The sequence below is a fragment of the Aquila chrysaetos genome, chromosome 13 (assembly GCF_900496995.4).
Source record: "Aquila chrysaetos chrysaetos chromosome 13, bAquChr1.4, whole genome shotgun sequence".
In the NCBI taxonomy this organism is placed as follows: domain Eukaryota; kingdom Metazoa; phylum Chordata; class Aves; order Accipitriformes; family Accipitridae; genus Aquila; species Aquila chrysaetos.
Window position 1 is genome coordinate 25,871,708 of NC_044016.1, and position 14,928 is coordinate 25,886,635.

Below are 14,928 nucleotides of genomic sequence, written 5' to 3' on the forward strand. Positions count from 1 at the left end.
GGAGACAGCTAACAGCGTGTGCTAACAGGTCTTGCTGAAAGAGGCATTTGTAGAAGCAAGTGAGGACTGGATACCTCAAGCCCCACCGCAGCCTTAAATATGCCACCAGTGCTGGCATGGAAGGACCTTTCCTTGTTGCTCTTGTGAGGGAGAAGAGGATGCTTTTTAACCATTCTGCACTTACACGCTTAGTGTGGAGATGAGTTTTTGTTTCTAAGCCTCCTCTAGTTCTCAGAGCATAGAGAGTTGTCTGGCAACATGTTGTAGCAATTTACTTGCAGCTGAATAAGAAACCTACATGCAAAAATCTTATTCTTAGGGGTTATATGGCAGGTCTCTGACATTTCCGGTGAAGGGAAAGGAGGTTTCTATAAGCCTTCAGAGATTTCTTCGTTTAACATCAGTCTCGATAAAATCACCACTGATAAAATCTTTTATGTGTATTTTTTACAACTCTGTATGTGAGAGAGAAATCAAGCTAGAATCAAGATTATATGGAATATTTCAGTAACATTAGTTACACATATTTCATTGCTAAACTTTGTGTACAGACTGTGATTAAAAGATTTACAGTTAAAGTAAAAGAATAAAACAGGTATTGTTTTACATTAACAATTACATCAAATAAGTGATCTGGTAGTTAAGGTTGAAGTGGTGCTTGAATGTAAATCCGAAATTCTGGCATATGTAACTTCTTTTTAAAATCTGTATTTCAAAGTTCCACTTGTAGAGTCTCAACCTTGAATTTTATTTAAACTAGTGGTTGAAGAATAACTATTTGTCCATCATTTCTTCTTCTAAATTTGGAAGAAGCTGTTTAGAAATTATTCATAGACTTTTGAAAATCCCAGTCACTTTAAAAACACAATTTCCAATAGAATTTTATCAGCATGTGAAAAATGGGTCAGAATTTGTACCTTTGATCCATCTGAACACTTTGCTATTGTTGGACAGGCAACATACAAATTGCGAAATGGATGTCAGAGCCAGCTTTCTGGTTCTGATACGTGTATACCTCTTCTCAACTTTTCTCAGTCAAAAATGAATGAATACTCTTACAAGCTCGCTGCCTGTAAACGTCAAGGTGTCATTAGCATAGATTGCAAAATTTTGATCTCTCCACATCTAAACTTGCACAAGACCTAATGGGTTGTCAATCTGTAAATCCAATCCTGAAATTTCTCATCCTATTTTTATTTTACAAGGAAGATAACCAGGTTATGTATGTTAATATCATAACCCCCTGCAAAATCCAGAGGCCCAAATGCTTAGTTACTATGCACTGAAGGATTTTACTACTGGCATTAGGTGAGGAACACTAACTTACCCCAGCTGAAGATGTTGCCCTGTATATTCACTGTCTATTGAAAGTATTTTCCTGAACCAGTCCTATGCTCTGGTGGACATAATCTCTGGATGTATCTGTACGACTTTATCCATATTCTGTGGCTTAATTGCGTTATAGAAATGTCTGCTATGTGACTGTTGGATTGAATTCACTGTATACATAAACTGGTTAATTAATAATAAAAGTGTTACGAAATGAGTCTTGCAGGACCAACCTTCTGCTTTAGATGTGATTACACAACTCTGATCTACATAGGAGGGCAGCAGAGCTGTGCATCCTGCCACCACAGGGTGATGTGGGTTTGCTTTTAAGGGCCAAAGTCCCCTGGTCAGAAGGGGGAAAGAGTTTTTACCAAGTCAGGACAGGAGATTTAGCTTCTCCTTTTCCTGAATTTATACCTGCTGGTGTGCACACAGGTTTATTGTTCTTCTGCTTAGGCCCCGGGCTGTCAGATGGCCTCCTGCTGCTGGGCGGAGCAATGGGAAGGACTGAAGCAGGCGGTTCTGGATGTCTCGTGCCTTTGGGTCCTGGATGCTCATTCCTGCTCCATCAACAGCTGAAGCCATCTCTGTGTCGGCTGCTGCCCAGGCAATCAGCTGGCCCTGCTGACGACTGCTGTGGTTGATGAATTCTGTTGGGAACCACATATAGAGCTTTTGCAGGCTAGAAGTGACTTGCTGACTGCACTATGCAACTCTGCTGGAAAGGGGTTGAATTTTTACTTATAGTAAATGCTGTGCTACATGTTTTTTACATGTTCCTGCTAGAAATTATAGTATGATTAAAAAGCTTGTAGCCAACATTTCACAGTGTGCCAGAAGCTAGGGAGTCATTAACTTTTTATACATCCTACAGCCATCCTTCAGTCTCATGGAAGGCTACTACTGACAGAAAAACCCAAAGGGTTTTAAAGCTCCTAAGAATCACCTACTGCCTTTTTGATATAGAAGTCATTGGTTTGGTGGAATTAATTTTTTACAAAGAAGGATAATCCTGTATTTGATGTTCAACTCACACAGTCACCTGCTTGCATCCATTTATGCATGGTCCACGTGAGGCTTTGTAGTTTGAACATATTATCTGACCGGATTGCACATACTTGTGCACGGTTGAGCTGACATCCTGTTTCTCAGCTTCTGGGTGGGAAGAATCTCACTGCTTGTTGAATGTGTTGGGTTGATGACTGGGGAGCTTTTTTAGGGTAGAGGGTAGGAACAGCCAAGTTCAACAAAGCTGGCGGACCTTGAACCTGGAACAGAACGATTGCTACATGTGTGTGCAAGGTACTCTTTTGACTAATGGCAGTTCGGTTTCACTCATCAAACCAGAGCATGTGTTTACACAATTTTTATCCTAGTCACAGACCAGTGTCCAAATATTACAAATCTTTCTGGATCCATGTGATGTAGGCTGTCATGAGCCAAACCTCCAGTTCTGAATATCTCTGAATTGGGATTCCTATCTCCAAGTGAGATTTTTGTTTTGGGTTTGTTTTTAAGTTTTGTGAATACATCTTTTCTGGTGTATTTTTCTGAAGTATCGTGCTGTATTTTAGAAGAAGGAAGGTGGCTATAATGAAGGGACAGGAGGAGGATGGGATATAATGCAAATACTGAAATCAACGTATGCACACGGCTACAAATGACAGTGTTTCTGGAACCACGAGTAGGCATGCCTCAGGTGACCAATGCAGCTTGAGTAACAAAGTATTCCAAAATAAAAAACTTTCTTCCTGCAAAGATATTTTACAGTGGTAGTCAAAAAAAGCCAGCTTAAAAATCCTAGTATTTTTACACAGGAAGATGCTTTCCCACACACTTCAGCCTTTTATTTCTTTTGACTCGGCTAGTGGAACCAACCATCTGTCTGAGGCATGTGAAGTGTAGAGGGACAGAGCACAAAATCATTTTTCTTTTTGCTGGTGAGTGGTAAGTAGACTAAAATAGTCACTGGGAGTGATTAAGGAATAAAGCGTGAATCTTGCAGAATGATACACATTTATGATGATGCAAAATGGTACGACTATTAACTATGAGAGAGGACATGAGAACCTGGTCTGTAGGTCCCTTGATGATAAATAATTCTACAGAATTATGTATTGCTTTATCGCACAATCCTGACCCAATGGATGTAATAGGAAAATTCCTAGAGAATTCAATGGAGTCTGATTTTTTGTACACTGTTCTTTGAGAGCTATGTAAGAAACAGTCTAAGACACTGTAGCTGTTGCAGAATTAGAGAATTAGCCTTGCTTCTGTTTTCCTGATTAAGTTTTCAAAATTTAATTGACATTTTTCAGTTTTCTAAATTGTCAAGAGTATTTTGATAACTCTTTTTGATAAGACATGAGCAGAGGCAAAATTCTGGGTTTGCTTCACCGAATATCTGCTCATTTGTGGTTCTGGACTTGAATAGTCTAAGGCAAACTCTTGGTATTGTCCCCTTTGTCATGTTCAATACAGCAAATGTAAAAGAGCTGAGATTAGGAAACTTATTATATGATAAGAACTCCAGCAATTATCGTTGGGTTTTCAGTTCTTAATGCTACCTTCTATTTCCTATGAAAATTAACATATTCAACAATTTACTCCCTATTGGAAGTGTAGTATTTGATAGTTTAGACAGAGACTATCTTCTTCTGCAATATGCAGTTTCTCTTCCTATACTAGAATCTTTAAAATACTTGGTTGGCAATTCCTATTATAGTTGCTTATTTGGACCAGGCAAATTGCCGAATAAAAGGTTTGTAAATTATCTGCTTTATATTTGTGCTGTCCTCAAAGGACTGAAATTTGCTTTGGGGAAAAGCAAAGGACCAAGTAATAACATTTTCTTTTTTAAAGCACTGCCAGAAACTTAATTTCAGAGAGCTTTTTATTATTAAATTTCCCAGCCTTCCTTTCAAGCACTTTATTAGGAACACGGCTCATTTATTTGGGAGGGGGAGGAAAGCATTGAAGAAGGGGGAGCTGAAGGTGAAAAGCAAGCTCATTAATTCTTATTGTGATCTAAGTGTAGTGTTCATGTTGGCACCAATTTCAGTTTTCTAATGTGCAGTCATTGTGAAAGACTGATTTTAACATGGAAACCTTAAAGAAGTGGGGAAATTGTTTCTCTTGAACTTTTTTTGGAGCTCATTATACTGACATTTTTAAGGCCTTTGGAATTTTTAAGTGGTTCTCCTAGAGCAGGTGAAAAAGACCCTTGCTGGTTTATCAGAGGGAACAAGAGAAATCAAACCTTTGCTTGTTTTAATTACAAACTAGATGCAGCTTTGAGCACTGGGCTTGAGTCTGATGCTGTTAGAGAAGTGAAGGGAAGGCTAGGTAATAGATACAGTGTCAGGAGGAACTGATCCTGCTTGTGGGTTGTATTCTGCAAATGTCTTTTTGTTCATTTACATTCAAGGCTTAGCAGATGGCACCTAACATTTGAGAAAGGACCATTTGTTTCCAGCCTGCAAAGTAAAGCTGTCCTTGTAAGGTGCAACAGAAGAGGTCAGTGGCTGCTATTAGTTATACAATAAATGCATAAATTTTCTCTGTGAAAGACATAAACCCTGTGAGCCCACTTAAAGTGAACTTAGGTGTGGAGAAAATCCAAAGTTTAATTTTGTTAGTGATACCTGAGAACGCTGACTGGAAACTGGAATTTCCATTCCCCAGGAGAGCTGGACATTTTGAAATTTTCTATCATTCTAGTTTGAGGCGAAGTCTGACAAAATTAGCATTCTATGATATTCTAGTTCAGGGGCATAGAAACATTTCAGGTTTAGTATTGAAGATTGAAGAAATGAGAATGCTCTTGGTTTTTTCTATTTAAATGTTTACCAAACCTAATCTGATTAAATTAAAATTTTCAACAGTAAACATCTCTCTCAAGAAATGCCTTTGCTATTTGATTATCTGGGGACTGAGGACACATCCCTCTGAAGGAAGGTCTTCCTTTTCTGCCCATTTAATCTAGCTGTTTTTCTGCTCTTTCTACTAACCATCCAAGCTGGAGCTCTGAGCCGTTGGCTGTCCTTCTCCAGCAGCTGTTTCTGTAGCGCGTGGCTTTTGTCAAGGAAAACACGGAATAAATATCCACTGTCTTTAGCACCATTGATGAGATTTTTCTAGCTTCCTGAAATCACTTTCAGGCACAGGTAGAGCTCTGAGGAGCTGTGTGTGCCTCTGGTGCTTCTAGAACTTGAGATCAGGAATGCTCCTCTCTTTACTCTACTTTTTCTTTACTTGCTTTAACTCTTTCCTCAAAAAATTGCTGATGCCTTATTTACACGATTTGTCAAGCTTCATTTTCTTGTTGCCGATTTTGTTTCTCACAGGGTTGAGGTTTTTTAACAGCCTGATTTGTATTTTGCATGCTTTCCCCCTCTGACTGTGAGGCATAATCCTTCAGCAATTATTGTGGTGCAAGGCTAAGGACAGGGTTGCTCTACAGCAAGTGGTCTTGTTTAATGGGAAGGGATGTGTCTGCAAAGGCATCTAGGTGGAGGGAGCAGTGCAAATGATGTATTTCTTGCAGGTGGCATGTCGCATTATTTGTAGGCTAGGGAAGTGTGACAGCACAGATTTGAAGGAATACACCATTTACAAAAATAACAGTGAGCTGAGAGGAGGCAGCTGGAGCAAGGCAGAATGGGCACATCCTACTTTTCTGTGTTGCAGAGAGCTTCTGTGGGGCCCATCAGGAGACAAGCTGTCAGGTGTACCTTCAGGTGTTTGAGAGATGCACCATTACAGTGTTAGTGTGAAAAGCAAAAAAGCTATTGGCAGTTTTGCAAGAAATAGAGGAGAAAAAAACTTGCCACTGCTATTCAGAAATGCTAAAAAAATAAACAAATTTTATGGATGTTTGCTGCAGAGAAACACAGAGGAAAGTGTTGGATAACAATCTGGTGCTAATATGTAGCATACAGGTAGTAGTTTTCCTACTGTAAATCCCGTCCTGTTTCATCAAGTTACTCCCCTGACCTTCACCTTTCTATGAATTTTTCAGATCCCACCTAAGACGATGGGACTCTGATGGGGAGGCACTTCCAGAACTTTGCTGCTAGACAGGTTTTTTCTTATATTCTTCTAAAATTTGTACCTGTGTGTCTTTTAGCTTAAAGCCCCCTTTGGACTGTTTAATTTGCCTGGTAAACGAGCAGACAGGAGTATTGTCGTTCCTGTCCTGCTCTTGCTAGGGTAAAAGGTGAGGTTGTTTAGTCCTGTTGCCTCAGAATGTTATATTGATAATTTTGAAGCCTATTTCTGGGCCTGTTCTGGTTGGAAGGACTCTTTCTGGAATATGGCTGGCATTGTACATAGTGTTTCAAAGGAGGGGAGCTCTCACAGGGGCTTCTACCATGGGAATTAATCTTCCTTTGCTCTTCTGAGGATACATCACCTAATAGGTTTACTCTTTTCATGGCTGATGATTTGCAGACATCCCATATTCTACAAATATACTTCTCCCTACATAGCTCCTCCAGCTGACAACCTTGTAGTTTATAGCAGAAAGTCTTGTTATTAGTTCCAAAGCTTCTGACCTTGCCCACTGCTATTAAATTTCATCCTGTTTCTATTACCCCTCCAGGTAATCCAGCTCTTGCTGTGTGAGCCCCCGATCCTCCTTGTATTGACAAAGCCTCCAGACATTTAGGTCTCAGGAATTTTATTTGTATGCTTTTATATTTTTGTGCCAATGTCATTAATACTAGTATTAGGTGAGATTGGTCCCAACACCAGTCTTCAAGGGTTTTCATCATTAAACTGACTGCAGTTGAACAATTTCCCTTCTGCGGCAGGCCATATGCTCCTTTAACAGGCTGTAGCTGAGAAGCAGAGGGGAAGCCTGCCCCGGCCCCTGTGCCCCCCTTTCAGTGGATGCCTTTGGGGCGCAAGGCAGGCTGCTCTCCTCCGAGCGCCACTGAAGAAGCCCGTCGAGGAGAGGTGGGTGGGTGCAGCAGAGCTGACAAGCGCGCACGGTGAGCACTGCCTCTGCAGCCAGACCGCTGCCGGGAGAGGCAGAGAGACACAGTCAACCTTTCAGGATGGCAGACAGAGACACGTGAAAGTGCATTCAGAAAGACTTTGTAGAATTTGCATTGATCCAGAAAACGAGCAGGTGTTGCTCAGCTGAGAGCCTGTCTGGAGAGAAGGACCTGCCCTGCAAGGGCACGGAGGTTGGGGGAGAGACTTATTTGCAGTCCCCCTTGCTTTCACTCTTTCATCCAGCAGAGCTGAGGATATGTATTTCTTCTGTTTATAGTGTTTACTGCTCTAGCTGGCGTTCAAACAAAATTGACTTTCTGACATGTTGGGGTACTTGCTTTAGGCAATAGATCTTAGCACTTCCTCCTAAAACCTCATGTTGATTTGAGGTCTGCTACAGTTCTGAAAGAATTATAAAATTTAAAAGAAAAAGTAGAAAGCTGAGAAATAACCTTCCTTTCACCAGGCAGTACAATGTAAGGCATTGTACCAAATCTGACTAAAGGTATTTTAACAACACAGCACCTACGTAGCCTTGCAGTGCCAAATGTGCTAGTTTAGTGGGTTAGTTCATTAATTTATTGATGATCGTGTGTATTTTGTCTTCTGGAAGAAATCAATTGCTCAGGATAACAATATCCACTGATGATATCAGTTTCTGACCTAGTTTCAATGGTCAGAAGTGATGTAGAGAGACAACATGCTAAACACCACCTTTCATGGGCAATAATTGTTATTATTAAAGTGTATTTTCTTTTGTTACAACACTCAGGAACGTGTCAAAGTTGAGAGACCATGCTGACGCCTGTGCTGATAGTTACCACTTTGCACGTTCACAGCCTTGTACAAACATTAATGAACCAATGTAAACAGTCATTTTCATAATGTGGCTTAATAGAATAAGGCATTGTGAACCTTGCTTTGCCTCTGTATGCTCGAGGGATTGTAATTTGTACCCTTTTGCATGCGCAATGAAGGCTATCCCTGTCATCTACCCTCATTCATCCTTTTCCTGTGCAGTTCCCACCAAAGCGGGGAGCAGCTTTGATTTCAGACAGGGCTCCAAAGAGCCTGGGCCATAATTTGTCTGGCTCTGTTCCAGCTTTCTAGATTGTGCCAGTTTGCTCCAGGCTTCCCTTGTGCTGTACCACTGCAAATCCCTTTTTTGGGGGGTCAATTTCCCCATATCTGGGACTACCACTCTCATTGCACTGCCAGGAATAAAAGCCCACCTGCATTTCAAAAGTGCATGTCTGCTACATTGTCTTACACGCTTGTCAGCAGGAAAACACTGCCTGCCTTACGCTTGTTTTACTTCTTAAATGCTAGTTATCCTTTTGCTTCAAGTTAGAAGTATGTACATCTATTTTGGCAGCATGATTTCAAGTAGCTGTATTTCAGATATTAAGAAGTGTGTGCTCTCAAGATTTGCAAGAGCCGGGAGCAAGTGAAATTAGGAGACTGGAATGAAGTCAAGTACCAAAGGGCTCAGGTTGGTTTAGGATTACAGCAGAAAGTATAATATGTGGGCCAGCTCTCCCAGTTGTTGAAAGTGTACTTGTAGAGAGCTGAGAAGAGAAGATACCAGCAGGTGTTTTGCCTCCTACCAGCCAGTGCTAGCTGGGAGTCCCACAACACCGATTACAAGCTGAAGGAATCTTTATTGGGGTATCTCCGTGTGATACCCCCCTGCACTCAGGGAATGGCCTTTGTAGCTAAACTGGCCGCATCCTGTGAAACCAGAGGGTTTATTGACTCCATAGCAAGACCAGGCTCCTTTGCCTTCAGGGATGATTAGCTTCTTGGCCTGAAAGGTTAAGGTGAAAGGTGTGTGTGTGGGGGGTGTTAATTTTATTATGCTGTTGGTGGACTACAGACTTCTACACTGGCTAAAATGTGATGAACTGAGCAAAAATAATTCAAGCCTCTATCCTGCAGTTTGTTGAGGGGAGACATGCACCTGACAGCTGATGGAGTTAAGCATTTGCAGCTTAAAGTTGTAGATCCTCAGCACTTCTGAAGAGCAAACAGGAGTTGAATTATTTACGTTATTCAGTGCACATGTCTGGCTTTTAGTCTCGTCATTGCTCAGCAAGCACCTGTGTTCATACATTGCATCATAAATACTGCAAAATGAATGTGTAATTTTATATTCCTTTAAATATGACTCTGATTCGCAGCCGCACAATGACATGCACAACAGCCATGCTGCATTACTTGTTAAATATATATTGGAGAATGATGGTTGAACCCAATTATTTCTGTATATAAGAGATTTCTTTACTTAATAGCCCCTGTGCCAGCAGGGGATTGTGCTCTTTTAGATAGGAATTAGGCATGCCAGGATGATGTCTGGGAAGAGCCTCCCTATAATGGTACTTAAATTAAATGATCGGATGGACAAAAGTAGGTCTGTAGTTTGTTTTGTCTTCTGACTTGGAAGGCATAAACTTTAAGGAGTCTTATTCATGCCGATAGCTACAACTATGAGCTCAAGAGTTGAATATAGGGCCGGACTAGAATTCCATAGGTCAGAGGTGCAAAACCTGTAGAAAAAACTGAATTCTTCTTGTCTTGCTTGGGAAGAAAGGTGAAAGACTCCAGGTCTACATGGATGAATAACCACCTCCAAAACTGACCTTAACAAGTTGACAAAAAGCCTACAGCAAATGAAAAACAAAGCTTTGTTGTCACAGTCAGGAAAGACAAGGATAAAATGAAATCACCACACTGGTTTAAATCTTGCAAAGTAAGTGTAAGGAGTACCTTATGTATAACGGTAACAGCAGTTCATCAGTCAGAAGAAACTGGCTGATCAAGTCACTAGAATAAAAGAATCCTTGAATAATTTAAGTTGAAAGGGACCTTTCGGGAGGGGGGTCATCTAGTACAACCCCCTGTTCAAAGTAGGTCTAATTAGATCAGGTTGCTCAGGGCTGTGTCCAGTCAAGTCTTGAATACCTCCAAGGAGGGAGATCTACAACTGCTCTGGGCAACCTGTTTCAGAATTTGGCCACCTTGTTGTTAAAAAAAAAAAAACCAAAACAAAAACTTCTTATATCTAATTGGAATTTCCCACTTTCCAACTTGTGTCCATTGCGTCTTGTCCTACTGCTGTGCAACTTCAAGAAGAGTCTGGCTCTGGTTTCCCTGTATCCTCCACTCAGGTAGCTCAGGAAAGGAAATGAGATCAACCTGAATTGCATTGGCTGAGGACAGATATCAAGAACTGTTTCTGGAGCGGGAGTCACCAGCCCTAGTGATTTTCACCAGTCTGGACATGACTGACCAGTACATAGTGGTGTGTACTGCTTGACTGTACCATGAACCACCAACACCAACCACTAGTGAAATGCTGCCAAAATAAGGCAAATGCATTCCAGAAATTTATTGTCTCAGGAATTTATGGAGCTGGTTTTTAAATGTAGCTCAAGTCCTGTTAGAGATGGATGAAATAAAAATGGAGCAGGTACAAAGCAGGGCTATGAAAATGGTTGATTATGGGGAATAGGGAGGAGTAAGAGAGTTTGATTTGTTCAGACAAGTTGAATAAAGACTTTGAAAGGCATCTTACTGCTCTCTGTAAGTTCAGTAGCACTAGTAGGTATAAATGGGAAGGGATAGATGAAGACTGTTAATTAGAAAAAGGTTTAAACATGGAAGCAGTGAGGCCTTGGAGTAGCCTTCTGAAAGAGTAGTTGTAAAAGTACGTGAAACAGAAACAAAACCAAACTGACTGTGACACGGGGGTCTGCGGGGGTAGCCTTTTGCTGATTATGCCATTTGTTTTTTCAGGGTAGACATTGTGTTCAGGAGGGATTTGCCTGGCATTTCAGTACATGTGGTAGCATTTTGGTAGCTCCTGTAGTGCCCCGTTATTTCCCAAGCACATGGACAGGAGGAGCAGTGTGTGTGCAGTTCTCTTGGCAAATCCCAGGTGCTCGCTGGTGCCTGCACCTTGTGCGCCTGTGGCAAGACTTGACACATCGTGGAAAGGTCAGGTTTACTCTGTGTGTATGTAAACCCTCGGTGCAGTGAGCCCACATTAGGCCAGGGGCTTTGCCAGTGTGTCAGCCAACTGGGCATGAGCTTTGCATGTGCATTTCTGCTAAGGAAGTCCAAGATAAAAATATGGCAGCCCATAGGAAGAAACATTTGTGAAAGAGATTAGATGATATGTAGTCAGTGTGTACCCTGGGTCCCTGTGCTTTCAAACCCAGGTCTTTCTTATCCTTGAGCAGTCATGGTATTTTTCCATGACTAAACAAAAATAACCATTTTCTTAGAATGTTGGCTGAATTTTTTTCAGTTGTGTGTTTTAAGCTGAATCATGAAACTGGAAGTTGAGCTAGTGCTTGTTAATCCAGTTAAGAGTTTTGTTTTAGACAGCCTGGTTCTGAGGCAAACTAAATTAAAGTGAATTCCATCTGGGAGCTGGTTCTAGTATTTTTGATTCTGAAGTCATGATTTGAAGTTCTCAGTTGTTATAGCATTTCTATATTTTATATTTAATTTTAAAACCGATATGTATTTTGTGACCACAAATGGGATAGAGTAATGTGAGGGCATTGATGAAACAGAAAGATATTTTAGTGTAAAATTAACAGGCTGGTGTTAAATGTATCAGGAGTAACAATGAGAGGGTTTAGGTGGAATACAGAAATACCAATAAACAAATAGATGAGAGGCAATAAGTGACATGGGAGTTCAAATTAAGGAAAAGCCTGGAAATATTAAAGGATATTTAAGAGGGGGTTTTTTGAACAGGAAAGTATTAAGGAGGTTATTGATCGAATAGTTTCTTTTCCAGCATTTTAAAATCAAAAGCAGAGAGTAGAAAATAACAGTGCTGGTGGGAGATGGAATGAACAGTGTACACTGCTAAAAAAGAAACAGAGACTGCCTTCTCAGAAAGCGGATGTCTGACAGATAATCAGCTGATGTTTGCATCAGGGTCAGCCACTGTCAGTGACTACAGTGTCTCTAAGTTTTTAGATTAAAAAAATCTTTGAACTAGATTGATCCATGGGAATATTTATACTGAATTAATGGAGCTGCAGACTGGGTTATATGAGCCCCTGTTTTTTGGTTTAGATCAGGTTTTGCCTAGCAAAGCTCAGGATTATTGTATTTTGTGTCACTGGGAGTTTTTATTAATGTGCAAAGCTAAGAATAACGGCATGTCTGTTGCGTTTCAAATGTCACCTTTTAGCACGAGCACAGACTTTCAACCCCACTGACAACTGAGCTCCTGAAATTATTTGGGATGAATGACTTTATCCAAAACATAGATTGGATAAATCCATACATATTTGCCAGCTTCTGGAACAAAACTTTCATCAATTTCTTGTAGAGTAATTGTGCATATGATCACAGCTATTATTGTAGCTGTTTCTAAGTAGTTTTTGTGCTGGCAACATGAGCAAGTGTTTGATGTCTGGAGAAAGGAGTGTTTTCGAAAATGAAATCTGGAGCTGTTACCTTGCCATACTGGGAAAAGCTGAAAGCAAGGTGATCAACTGTGCTGCAGCTTTCATGTACCCGCTTTCATCTTGACACTGATGACTTTCAACATGAAGGAGGAGAACTTGTTTATAGGGAAGAGATGCAGATTTTCTAAAGCTAGTCAACTGAGTTTGTATCTTCAGAAATAATTGTTGCAATACACGTGAGAATTTACTCAGATTAAGTCAGACCTGTAACAGAAATCGTGGTATTACTTAAAGATCTATTGGCAGGAGCAATTTCCCTATCCAGGTTCCGTTCTGAGTTTGAGCTCAAAATCTACAGTCCATGGTCCAGCAAAACTTAGTTCATGATCTGTTTGAGTAAGAATTCTAGGAATTTGCCCCATAACTTAGAGATGTAAGGATTTTCAGAAAAGAACTGAAGTGCATTGTTATGGTAAGTCTTCAGGTGTAATGAGAGTACACGGAGATCTACATTTATTTTACAAACAATGTTTTATTTTTAATACTATTGATCATGAAAGTCATTAGGTTTGATACAAGCCTTTTTACCCATTACCAGTACCTAGATAACAGCTGCTGTTTGCAGTTTACAGATGGAGAGAATGTCGTGATTGTTGGTGTTTGATAATAAAGACAGTTCTGACTCATACCAAACACGAACTTAGCAGATGCAAATTTATTGATGTTTATTTTTTAGGGACCACTTACATCCTGAATTTTTTATTGTTATTTGTGCAAAATTACATTTAAGGGGTAGTTCCAGAACTGAATTAAATGTTTTAGAGTGCAATGAAATTTGCTGAAAAAAAGTGGTTTTTTTGGGCACCAAAAACTTGATCCAAATGCCATTTAAAAATCAGTGAAAGTTTGATTTCAATATGCTTTTGATTAGGCCACATGGTGTAACATGTTTGAAGTTAGGTGCATCTTAAATACCTTTGAAAGATGGAACACTGTTTAGGAAGTGAACCACAGCAAACTTTTTAGGCAGTAACTTTTATTAGTGTGTATTAAATTTAGATGTAGCCAAGTAGATCAGTTATAGCATATATGGGGGCTGTTTGTGAAGCAGAAATACAATATCCTATCGGAGAAATAATATATACATTACAGAAATATATCCTAAAACAGAATTTAACCTTAAAGTATTTATATTTGTTGTCCTAAGGAATACATCCTTCTATCTGGGCATAGGTGGGAGAAGCCAGCTCATGGGATCTCTTCTGGGCTCAAAGGAGGGTGTTAGTTTTAATAAGAGATTTTTGGTAAAGCCCAAATGTTGCAAATTTCTGTTGGGATTACAGTAGAATACAGCGGGAATTTTGAAGGAGAGTTACAGGGATGCTCCTTACCCTTTATAGGGAAAGCTTTTCTGCAGGTGTATGTTATTGTGCAAACAGAAACATCTCTTTTCCTTTTTACCTCAGTGGACATTGACACTGTTAATGTGATTAACATGTATATATAAAAACCTGGAAGCTGGAGACCCTCCTTTGTGAGCTGAGAAATCTGTAGCACTGCAGGTTTGCCGTACCTGTTCAAAATGTAGGGAAACCCTCTCATTTCTTGCAGGTGACAAATGAATTATAGCCTGTTGATCAAAAGCACATCCTTGCATCTTGTAGCCTCATTCAGCTATGTCAGATGTTTACATGATGAGCTAGCCTTTCGATGAATCAACGGCTTCAAAAAACAAACCAAGTACACCTCCAGTCTTGGTGTTGTTTTCCCCTCTTTCTAAACCCACTAAAAATATAACTTTTGCTGATTTCCTGAGCTTGGCAAAGGCTTTTCAACAGCTCTCTATAAATCACTGAGAGTATTATATTTCTGCTTCCTGGAGGGAAATGTGCATTGTAGGATTCAAACCAGTCATTTAAGTGATCCTCAGGGGCATGGCATCAGCTTGCACTGCTGGTGCTTTATTATTGTCGTCAGATGAAGGCAGCAACTGTTGCGTAAATGGAATTTTTGGATGAAGAAATTCTTGAGGACAAATCCTGGCCATGTTTCTGTGGCCAGCTTAAAGCGGAACTTGTCCAGTGTGCAGGTGGGAAGAACAAGACATGAGGTGCTATGAAAAGGCAGGTTTGGGAAGGTTGTGAAGGCTACTTGATTGCTCGTGTCG

The 14,928-nt window shown here is 40.3% G+C and overlaps 1 protein-coding gene across 6 annotated transcripts in view; it reads left to right on the forward strand.

The window, feature by feature from the left end:
- The window catches only part of SMYD3 (SET and MYND domain containing 3), a 433,339-nt gene that overhangs the window by 207,515 nt on the left and 210,896 nt on the right, over positions 1 to 14,928 (forward strand). Inside the window, exon 1 of one of the 6 annotated variants that reach the window (XM_041128500.1) lies at positions 2,760 to 2,816. The exons of 3 other annotated variants lie outside the window; for them this stretch is intronic. The gene's annotated coding sequence lies outside the window, so the exon portion shown is untranslated. Of the gene's footprint in view, positions 1 to 2,759; positions 2,817 to 3,250; positions 3,270 to 4,826; positions 4,846 to 14,928 lie in introns of those variants that run through there. 2 more of the 6 variants (XM_041128499.1, XM_041128501.1) reach the window with 2 other exon arrangements.